Consider the following 12,381-nt stretch of genomic DNA (forward strand, 5'->3'; position numbering starts at 1 on the left):
GGAAATACAACAAGTCCAGACTCCTGTTTTTTTGCATTACTCATGCCTCTATTCTTTCTCTTTTTTGTTCTTCTAATAGCTGTTATCAAATGTAATGGTTCATTTTTATCCAAAATATTTTGTTTAGTAAACGCTTCAGTAAATAGGCTATATGTATGCTATTTTAAAGAGCCCAGTTACAAAGGAATTCAATATTTGCATAGGTTATTAGAAAAGAAGATGTATTGTGACTTCTAACTCTTAGTAGATAGTTACTTACATCACTTTCTCTTCTCCATTCTCCATTCTGTGTGAGTGTTTGTGTGTGTGACTAATGAGGGAAACAGAAGGAAAGTACATGATATGTAGCCTAATACATTGTTTTTCCACTTTAATGTGCATGCAAAGCAACTGGGAATCTTGTTAAAATGAAGTTTCTGAATATTTTCTTAGCAAGATTGGAGTAGAAAGAACCCAGACAAAATGAAACAAACTTAGCTCAACTAATTGATCTTGAGTAAGTTACTTCGATTCTATAATTACTTTGACTCTTGGATTTCATCATGTGTAAAATGGCACTAAAACTTGTGAGTATTCAAAAAACAAAATAATGTTTGTAAAGCACCTAACACACGGGAGAAACTCAATATACAGTAGTCTAGTATTATTGCCATTAAATTGATGGTTTGGCATGTACAATAGGTTGAAGGAAAAGAAGTGTCAAATGAAATAGCTAACGTAATGTCACAATATGATATCTCATACTTGCTTATGTCTGGCCCCTTTCAGCTCCTTTAACTGCTAGGATTGCCCCCTGGGCCATGAACTGACAGAGAAGAAAAATGGGACATTAATATTTCGTTATTCCCATCTTTCTTACAGAGCCACTTGCCTGGATTGAATCACTATCAATTTTTGATATCATTTCTGTTTTTTCTCTTAACAATGGATAGTAGCACCTAAACTTTTGGACTGCATAACCTTTTTATTCTCACAGTTATAACCTCACACCCTTTTTTGGTATAAGAATTGGCATTCTCCCTCTAGCTAAATTACCTTAAGATGCTTTGCAGTACCAACAACATTCCTGTTCTAACTCAGGCTAATCCTGTGAAGGTCCTTGGGTTTATTCCAGTACCTAAAGAACAAACCAGATTGTTTTAGACCTGCCAATAAAAATATTGGAATTAACTTTAACAGATTTATTAGTCAAATATTGCAGTCTCTGGTTGCACATATAGATCCTTTACACAAAATCCCCTGCATATACACACAATTATTCCCTCATGCACCCTCTGGTTATATTAAACTAGAATGAGACACTCATCATATAGGAGGGCTCAGATACAGCCTTGTGTGTTGGTGGTTTGTTTCGCAGGCGTTTCATTTTATTGGGTGTATTATATACAATGCAGGGTTAGGTCACAGGTACCCTTCACGCATCAAGGTGTTCTGAATTAAAACTGTACCTTTTCTTAGTCAAGGTTGAATGTCTGAGATGTTTTGACATCTCACTCTTGATGAACAATTCTAAAATCTCATCAGCTCGGTATTCATTAGGTCCAGAATGACTAGTTAGACTTATTTTTCTTAGCTTTTTTGAACTTATTTCAGTCAAGTTGTGTTAAAACTTTTCTTATACTCATTCTATTTCCTAGCCAATGCTTAAGTCACATTTTTCATTTGCTATAGTCACACATATAACTAACTTAGTTTCATTTTATTTTTGATTGATTTACTGGCATAAAGTTATCATTCAATATATGATCCATTTAAAATTTATCAAGGCTTAATAAGCACTATTGTAAACATCACTAATATTATCAATACTAATGCAATTGCTATTGCTTTATTGCTAATCATGAACAGTTGTTACTATAACTGCTATTAATCATAATGCACATTATCTCATGGTGTAAAATATTCAAACTGTGAAGATTTTTAAATCATATTGTTAATATAGTTACTTTTTTCTAAAAATTTATTTCAAACATTAGCAGTTTTATTCCAGTATAGATCTTATGGTCTGTTTTGATTAAATAATGAGGACCTACTATGTTTAAAATCCAGAGCTAGATACCAAGGGTATATAGTGATATGAGAGTCTAGGCCTTTGAGGAAGTTGTAGTTTAGCTGGGAAGACAAAGCGTATTATAGATCAGAGAATCTCTGGATGAGAAATGCCCTTGTCTTGTTCTGTTCAGGTTGCTTTAACAAAATCTAATAGACAGTTGCTTAAACAACAGACATTTATTTCTCACAGTTCTGGAGGCTGGGAAGTCCAAGCTCAAGGTATCAGCAGATTTGGTGTCTGGTGAGAGCCCTCTTGCTGGCTTATAGATAGCCTCTTTCTCACTGGGTGCTCACATGACCTTTCCTTGGTACATTCTCATGGAAAAAGAGATGTCTCGATCTTCCTCTTCTTCTTCTTCCTTTTTTTTTTGATTTACCAGTTTATTATGATTTTTAAGTGTCATTTAAAAAACATCAGTCCATTAAACCATGTAGAAATAAGTACGCGGAAGTTTGCAAAACCTGTTTAAGTATAGAGATTATCTAAAATTCCTGATTTTTTAGGTCACTTCGTAATTATGCTATGGCAACCAAGTAATCTTTAACTTCAGTTGGAGTAAGCTTCCTAAATCCAGCTTCATTGCAGATTCCAACTTCTATGTTATTCTCTGTCATTTGCCCTTCAAAGCTTTCCTTTAGGGTTAATATGGCTGTAAGAATGGCATCTTCAAGTTCTAGATCTTCATTATATCTTTTCTCAAGGAAAGTTTACCCATTCATATAATTCTTTCCCATTGCTGTGGCTTTCCAGGCAACGTAAGCTCCAAATGGATCTGAGTGAAATAAATATGGCTGTCCTTCATTCCAACTACAACTCATAAAGAAACTCCAAATAGACGAACACCACCTGACTGGATATGTTCTTGCATCGCAGAAGCTACTCTCTGTACCAGATGAACTGTGGAAATGTGTTCCTGGTAAACAAGATAGTATTGCTGGGCTACTTTTCAAGTTCTGTGTATAAATCCTCTGTAATCTGGATCCATTCCACTTTACACCAAGTTTATATGTTTGGTAGTTGGTTCCACTTTGTGTAACCTTTACAGAATGGATTTGTTTCTTCTAAGATGCTAATATCACACCATTTGCAGCTTTAATTCCTGCCGAAAGGATTCGTCTATCTACAGCAACCAAAGTGTATCCATTCTGTGAAAGTTTACCAGATGGGCTGAATGTAGTCAGTGAAAAGCTATAACCATGCTATGCCATCTTTACCCAGAGAGCCTATTTCTCTTATTCAAAGGGCACTAATCCATCCTTCATGACTTAATCTTACCCTAATTACTTCCCAAAGGCCATACCTCCTAATGCTATCACATTGGGAGTTAGGGCTTAAACATAAGAATTTTCAGGGGATACAAGCATTAGGCCAATACACGGTCCCTAGAACTCTTTTTGTTTATATGATCCTTAAGTTCTCCACAACCCCATAAAATAGTTACACTGTCTCTTATTAAATATTTCCACTAGCAGGAACTTCATCATCTCCTGAGGCAGCAGCCCATTATGTGTTAAAACAATTCTGAATATTAGAAAGTTCTTTTTTGAATTGAGTTGAAAGTAATCTCCCAATCGTTTGTAAACATTGGCCTTGTTTCTATCATTTGGCGCCCTACTAAAAACCATTCTATTTGCTTCCCATTATAGGAGTACTCAGAGGAGTCAAAGATAATTAGCATATAACCTCTTGCTCATCTCCCAAACTTCTCTAAGATAAGCATCCCTAGTCTCCTCAGAAATTCATCCTATGTAAGGTCATGGTTTTAATCTTTTTAACCTCCTGGATATTGGCCATTCTATATGCATAAAATTTTAAATAATAATACAATATTGTACACGTTAAGTGCCTGATAAGTAATACAGGCAATGAGAGTTACAGGAGTTCAGAGATGGGAACACTAAACGAGGTTCAAGAGATTGGGCAGGGTTTAGTGGATGAAGTCATACTTGTACTGGGTCTTAGACACATAAAGATGAGAGAGGCTAATGTGTAAAATGACCCCAAAGTTGCATTTTATGTGACTACTTCTGGACCATGTTCAGATCAGTTTAGATCAATTGCATGCCAAGTACAGGCATTGAATTATAGGCATACCTTGTTTCATTGCACTTCACAGATATTGCGTTTTCTACAAATTGAAAGCAAGACCTCCATTAGCAAAAATATTACAACTTGCTTTATTGAGATACTCACTTTATTGTGGTGGTCTGGAACCAAACCCACAATATCACTGAGATATGCCTGTACTCCACTGAAACACATAAAACAGAAGTCTGTACTAAAGTTTTATTAGTTTTTGTCCTATATTCTCTCTAACAAATAATGGCCAATTTTTTTACCTGTTTATGTAAAGCAAGTGGCATATGTATTGCATTTCAGTGACTACCTCAGTTTTAAAAACATCCCATGCGTTTTAAGCGTATTCTTTGGATTGGGGTGATTTCATTCTGATGTTATTTGCCAGGGAGAGACCTCGTGTGGCATGAATTAGGTTCTTCTCAAGCAGAAGGTTCTCCTGATGGAAACGCCAAATTATCTAAGCTTTCTTTCAATGGAGTCCAGTCAATTCAAGACCCAAACAAATGTAGCATTTTCTATGAAACTTTCACTGACTCACAAGTTGGGAGTGAAAAGAACTAAGGAAAGAAAGGAGAACAAGGACGGGATGAGTAAGGACACATTTATGTACTTATGAGATAAGCTGTGGGTAGGATGAACATACTGTACTAGCATATGTGGTGTTCAAAAGATAAGCTGTGTTGCATGTAGTGACATGGTATACTATGTGTATAATATATGTTGTGTAACCTGTGCAATGGAGGTGTATATATGACAGTGCTCAAGTTAGTTTTATCTACTTAGGTCAGAGAATGGTTGGTTGTATTGGGATGGGTGAACTATTTGGATGAAAACTCAAGAAGTGGCTTTTCTAAAGGGCCAAGTTCTAAGTATTGATAATGTGTGAAGGTTCCTATAGTAAATCTCTTCCTAAAGCATGAAAACATATATTCATTTATTCATTATTTGCCAAATAATAACTATTTTTGCATATCAACACCATAATAGGACCTGAAGATGGTGAACAAAAACAGACATGTCTCTTTCTTTGAGGTCCTCATAGCCTAGTCAGAGAGACAAATAATAATGTAATATCATATGCATAACTATCTGTTGACCTAACTGTTCTAATGGAAAAGAACAGGGTGCTATGGAAGAATAACTGAGGCGTGTGTCCTTAAGTGTGGTTGGTGTATTCTCTAGTATATCTAGAGACATCAGCCAGCTGCTGGTGTAGGCCTTGGTGGCATTACCCTCAAGAGGCTGTTTCTTCATTTCGGCCCTTATTAGTTTGAAGTCATAACTTATGACACTTAAAGAATGTCACTGTAATTAGTCTACTATACATCTGTCTCCTCAATAGAATGTGAGCTCCCAGAGGGAGCAAAGCCTGTGTCTCTAGCTCAGTGCTTGTCACACAGTAGGAGTTCAACACATATTAGCTGGATGACTAAATAAATCCTACTGCAATATAGTACAGATTAAAATTATATCCTGGGCCAGCATTTTTTAGCAGTAGTTCAGAATCACGAAACCTCTTTACCTCAATTATGTTCTCATTTTCTTGTATATCAGATGGTACTATTTTATTATAGAATAAAACTCTGTATATTCCACTCTTTTTAACTATAGGCTCAATTTCAAAATTGAAATATTTGAAGCTCAATTAGAGATCTATAAATCTATAAATCGATGTATTTGAAGCTCAATTAGAGATCTATAAATCAAAGTTCTTTTAAAAAGATATTATTTAGAAAATAAGAAAACTTTGCATTAGAGAGTCAAGTCTAATTAATTATTGGTTTTGGAGCAAAGCTTTAAAATGCCAAATAAATTCCAAATGCCTTCAATGAATGTATTGGGCTAAATACATTGTGATATTAAATCTAAACTTGATTGTGTCTGTGGTGAGGGGTTTAGAAAACTTTCCATTATTTTTTTTTGTGGTGGGGGTTAATTATTTTTAATATGCAGTCAGTTTAGTGCTTCATTGGCCCTTTTGATTCTCAGTTTTATTACTAAACCTTCTGCTAAAACCTTTTCTAGAGGCTAAAATCCAGAATGAGATAGGGATATTACAGGACTGTGAAAAAAATTTAGATAGGTAATTTTTTCTGGTTGGCCTGCCATAATAAGGATAACTCAGAGATGATTATAGTGCACAGTAAGTATACTAAAAAATGACTCTGAGTTAGACAGTGACACAGCCTTCAAGACTCTCTTGACCCTCATGGGGGAGGCCTCAATGCATTAGCCAGCTTAAATGAGGTCAAGGAAAGGATAGGTTCCCACAAAAGTGAAATTCTCCTTAGTGAGTTGTTAATTGTTTATATGCACACCGAAGTTGCCTGATGATATTTCTTCTAATTTTACTAACGTATTCCTGACCCTGCTGCTCCAATGGCCTTAGGAAAAATCTATCATAAAAATGCAGGTGTGCTTAGCAGGTATAATAAAAGTATAATAAAAGTGCAGATGTGCATAGCAGGTTTGTCAGTTGATATGATCATATCAGCTTAAAAGAACTTCACATTTCTATAAATTAAGAAATGAATCACTGGTGCACTGGTTCTCTGATTGCCTTCTCTTCATCATTTTCTCTGCAGGCCCAGACTGACTAGGCTATTTTACAAGAGTTGGAGATGACTCATTACCTCACATTACTTTGTCTCACAGATGGCATCATTTTATCTTATGCACAAAGATACTGACAAGTGACATTGTTACATTGATTTTATTGTATTAGGCTGTAGAGAGCACTGGCTGTGATGAATATATAATATGGGACAGGAGTTTGCATTTGAGACTTGGGGCTTGGTAGGAAAGACAGGGAGATAAAAAAAAGGGAGATTTTTTAAAAGGGCATATAGAGGTTGGAAAGTGAGAAGTGTTAAGAGAGAGTGCATTCTCTATATAAGCAAGATATTATTTTTTATACATCAGAGAATACTGAAGACCCATAGATGATTCCCAGGCTAATCTAGTCATTTGGCACTGGAAAGTAGTTTTTAAGCTGTGCTAAAACTGTTGACTAAAGGCTTTTCAATTCCTGCCCATAGTTACAGACTTGCTGATAATTTTCATTAACCAAGGAACCTAGAGATGCTGTAGGGCTGAGCTAATAATTGGCTTCTTGCCAATGCTGAAATGATAAGGCAGCAATTTCTCTGTTAAGTCAGTATGAGAGATAAGAATCCTTTAAAATGTGTGTTTGTAATATGTGTTTTCATATGTGTGAATGTGTATGAGAGAGGGTGTGTTGTGAGCATGTGTATGTAGCGTATGGATGAATATGTGTGTGAGTGTGTGTTGTGAGTATGTGTGTATGAATGCTTTCTTTTAGTGGCTATCACTGACTGCAAGTGTGGAAGGAGTGAGAATATGTGAGAATTCTGGAATAACTGGAAATATAAGTTTTGTCTTATGTAGGATAAGTCAGGAATAAATTTGTAGAGTTTCCTCTGACATATTCAGGAAAAAAGATTGTCAGCTGGGTAGAATCCTCTATTTCTCTGTAAGAAAGCTAGATGTTTTATTATAGGTACCTGTCATTGTGAGAATGGAATTATCAAAGCTTGTTGTTATACAAAAAGGGCTCATTACACTCAGCAAAGCCTGCAGATGCCAGTGTAATGTACTATCATAGCCAAATAACAAAGTGCTCCTTAAAGATCTTAATGCCACCTATTAAAACTCAGAATTTCTAGATCAAAAACAAATATACTTTCTTGCTAGTGTATCAGGTATTAATTTTACTCTATCTGAAACTCTGGATTTAAGAAATATCTCATTATTTTCTAATATAAATTAAATTTGACCTGAAGTGCCCCTTTATGGTGGCCCTGGGAAGGATTTAATATCATTTATTATTGGGTCTCCTTTCCCACTTTCCCAGAGTTGTGGGAAGGCAATGGGGATTTTATGCAATCCAGAATTTTAGAAAGTCTCTCAGTGACTTGGTCCACAGAAGTCCTCACTGATGTGCTTATTATTCAAAGCTTCATTTTCTACTGGGTGTGGCGGTATCACCTCTTCTCTGACCTGCTTGGGCAAAGGGTTTGGGGCTGGGAGAGAAGGTCTAGCACATTTGTTCTCTAGATAGAACTCACCTGAAGTTTCATCTGCTCCCCACAGACTCTCAGGGTTTAAAAGTATGTGTCGAAGCTGTTAGGGGACCACAAAAAGCAGTCATTTTTCCAGTTTTGGGGACACTTTCGTAAACCCGGGTCAGCTATTTCGCCTGCTTATCTCTCCAAGCACTTCTCTCCATACTGTCTCTCTTTGGGACAATTTTACATAATCCCTTCACAATGGACCTTTAGAGACACATGTTTGTCACTCTCTCCAGTGGGAGAGTGGGACAGGAAATACCGGAATCTATTTTATTCAGATTACTTGATAGCAGCAGTTTCATGAACTAAAGAGAAACTGTTCCTATCACTGCAGAGATATATGTAGTTGCCATTATTGATTAACAAATTGTGAGGACAGAGATACAATGTCTTAGACCCAAAACTATTCTGGACTAATCTTCCCAAAGTATGACTCCATTGCAGCACTCATCTCCTTTAAAAAATGAGTGGCTTCTCACTGACTATCAAATAAAACTCTTCTGACCTCTACAACATAGTCTCCACCTACCTTTTCAGTTTTTCTTTTTTTTCTCCTGTCATGCTCCACTATCTGAACGTCGTTATCTGAATGCTATCACCGGCATGCCTTGGCTCATGCCGACTTTAAACATTTTTTTATTTTATTTAAAAAAAATTTATTCTTCTATTACAAATGACATACAATATTATATTAGTTTCAGGTATACACATGATGATTAGGCATTTATATACCTTATGAACTGTCTCATGCTATTCTAAACTGAGCGCCCTCCCTTGGTATCTGCCTGTGGACGTCCCACTCATTACTCAAGGTTCAACCCAGATGCTATTTCCTTCAGGGATTCTTTCCTGGCTCCTTTCATTTGCTTTTATTTCTTTCTCCTTTGAACCTCAGAACATTTCATTTGTCCTTCTCTTTTTATAATTCTCATATTCTACCTTAGACTGTAGTTACTTGTATTTTTGCTCTAGTTTTTCAACTAGATTGCACATTTCCTGAGGGCAAACATAGTGACCAAAAGCTGAAAAATCTCCTAGTGTAGTGCCTAAAAGACCAGACATTCAACAATTCATTTTGAAACGAGTAGATCATATTCCAAGCCATTTTAGGTCAAACATTGTTTTCTCTTTGTTCCCACAGTGCCTCTAGATGTCTTGGGGTATATCTGATTTTATACATGTGAATTTCTCTCTCCAGCAGTTCTTACACATTGGCCTCCTGCAGAGTAAACACATATCTAGCTATTTGTTCCTGCTATTTTAGTTTAAGTTTTCTTTGTAGTTTATTTTTCGATTCATTACTGACACACCATTTTTTGGTCCCTTTTGCTGTGTTCTCTTGGAGTTAAATTGCATTGGAATAGAAGAGGTAACTCTAGATTCCACATTTATCTAATTTTTTAAAAAGTTGATAGAAACTCTAGGTGTCACAAGAATAATTCTAAAACCAGTCAACAAAATAACATTGTGAGCTTTTTATTTTAAAACAGCGTGAGGGTGAGTTCTGTTTGCACACTATAAAACTTTGAAAGTTGTGTCATTAACAGTTTGCTTTATACAGAACTAAAAGTCACATGTCACAATCCTGATAGACTGAAAAAGGAGGGAGGAAGGGAGAGAACGCTAAACATAGTCGTTATGTAATTCACTTTCTAGAATGAGACAATGAAAATTTATGATCATCCAGATACGAGATCCCTGGTGAGAAGAGACCATATTAAATGCATGCTAAACAAATAATAGGTGCAGATGTTGATTTAAAATCATTTAAAAATATACCTCTGTAATGCTAAATGAAAATCTAAATATGAAATATCATTAACATGTAACATAGAGAGCAAGATACTTGTTTGGAAACTTATTTACATTTTAATTAATTAATTGTATTTAATACAATTACTAATATCTGTGAAAAATGTTCAGGATTAGAAAATATTTTTTTAAATTTTATTTTATCATTAGTTTCAAGTATGCAGTTATATTGGTTAGATATTTATATAGTTCATAAAATGATCCCCTTAATTGCTCTTTCTCTCCTCTGGTTTTCCACCTAGCCAATATATTAATGCTAACTGCATTCCCTATTCCGTGCTCTTCATCCCCGTGACCATCTATCAACTACTGATTTGTACTTCTTTAACCCTTCACTCCATTCTCCCAGCCCTCCAACCCCTTTCCCTCTGGACATCACCAGATTGTCCTCTATTTGTGAGTCTGTTTAAAAAATATTTAAAATCATCAAATGTACCCAAAACAATAAAATGTTATTGGTTGAAATCCAATTCATGGAAAGATTTTCATTTTTGGTCGAAGAAGTTGGTGTCACAAAAATAATCAAATGTACAATATTTACTATTTCTATCAGTGATCATGCCTTTGTTAACCTTATAATAGACTTGGATATTAGAATATGGACATTCTCACTGAGGAGATTAAATATGCTTCTATTATAAGACTGTATTAAAATTAATCAGAATTTGAATATTATTCTGACATTGATAGAATAGGATCATAACACAATGTAAGCCCTCAACATTTTTTCACCTTCTGTTTCTAGTTTCTTATTATTGGAAAAAAAAAATTTTCAAAGTTAAAGTGGTACATTAGTAAAGCTTATTTATCCTGGTGAGGGCCCCAAACGATATTGGTCTTGGTAGTGCCATTAGCTAGTATATGGCTTTGAATAAGTCCCTTCTTGTTCTCAATTTCTTCATTTATAAGTATACTCTTAAAATACTAGTATTTCATCATTCTAAATAAATGAGAAGACTAGGGCTTCACTCTCGTGGCAGTTCTTAAAAGGAGATAGGATCCTCTTATATGAAAAGGTAGAGGATATTTTATCTGACTGAATTTATTTTCTTGAAAAGCCAAGTACTGTGTGCATTTAGGCTTTATCCTGCCTAGGAATGACCCCCTCTGAATATGGACTACAGATTCTTAATTTAAAACAAATGAAATCTTTTAAAAATTCTTATTAATGCTTAACTTTTTGAATGAAAACTAGGTTACCAGAAGCCAAGATCTTTCCTTGTGGAATCTGGCACAGCCTTTGTGTCATTACAGGATCAATGCCTAATACATAGGGACAGGTTTCTGCTCTGGTGGTGGAAGGCACATTTTTCTATGGTCACATTTAGGGTTTCTCACTCTGCCTGGGATAAAACTCTATTCCTGCCCCCCACCATTAAGCACACATCCATTTTTCAACCTACCACTTGTCTAAAACTATAAACTACACATCAATATATAAAACAGAAATGTAAAAGTGAATTTTTTACGTTATGACACTGTCTTTCTGGATATGGCATTATTTAAAGCCTGCTGGTCCTCAACTGCTACTACTGTATTAATACTTCTTTTCAAGAATGGATCTTTTATATAAACAAAATGATTTATTTCATGTGCTTGTAGTTAGAAACCAAATGTAACATTTTAAATGGCCTTTTCTTTCATATATATTAAAATAGTTTTTTAAAAGACTCTTAAGATAGTTTATTTGGTGCAAGGAAACCAAGGAGTTTGTACTGAGCAGAAAGACAAAATCAGTTTTAACAAATTCTTCATGTTGCATATTGTAGGATTAAAGTATGACAATTATAGTTAAGTCCCTTTGATATAGGGAAGAGGCATGAGAACTGTACAAATTGACAAGTTGTATTCAGAGCCTGCAATGTGCTGCCAGATCATGGGAAGCTTACAAAACAAAGGAAGATAAAAAGCTGGGATTACTAACAAACTGTTTACCCACATCATGAAAGGAAAATGGAGTCTTTAAGTGTACCTTACACAAAATAAACCCAAACATTCATTCCTTAAGTCCAGACAATGGGGAAGCTATAGAATGAAGGCCGATTGCTAACACACATTCCATGCTGCATACCCACACCATCAAAAGAAAACAGGTAAACAAAGTTTTTAAACTGTAATTCATAAAAACTAAGAATGACATATAAACTGAATTTTTTGAGCACTGGGGATCTGTCTCTCTCATTCTCTGTCTTTGACAGGAGACCAAGCTCTGTCTATAGAGCATTATCCATTCTCTAATAAACTTTCCTTTTGTCTCTAACTCTGGTGTGCACTTGAATTTTTTCTTGCACTTAGTCCAGAATCTTCCCTCTTTCTAGGTGCAGGACTTGAGTCTCCACTGGGCGG

The 12,381-nt window shown here is 35.4% G+C and overlaps 1 pseudogene; it reads right to left on the reverse strand.

The window, feature by feature from the left end:
* Positions 1 to 2,568: 2,568 nt before the first annotated feature.
* Positions 2,569 to 3,261, reverse strand: LOC102877725 (annotated as a pseudogene).
* Positions 3,262 to 12,381: the final 9,120 nt, after the last annotated feature.

This window comes from Pteropus alecto, unplaced genomic scaffold (assembly GCF_000325575.1).
Source record: "Pteropus alecto unplaced genomic scaffold, ASM32557v1 scaffold182, whole genome shotgun sequence".
Classification (NCBI taxonomy): Eukaryota; Metazoa; Chordata; class Mammalia; order Chiroptera; family Pteropodidae; genus Pteropus; species Pteropus alecto.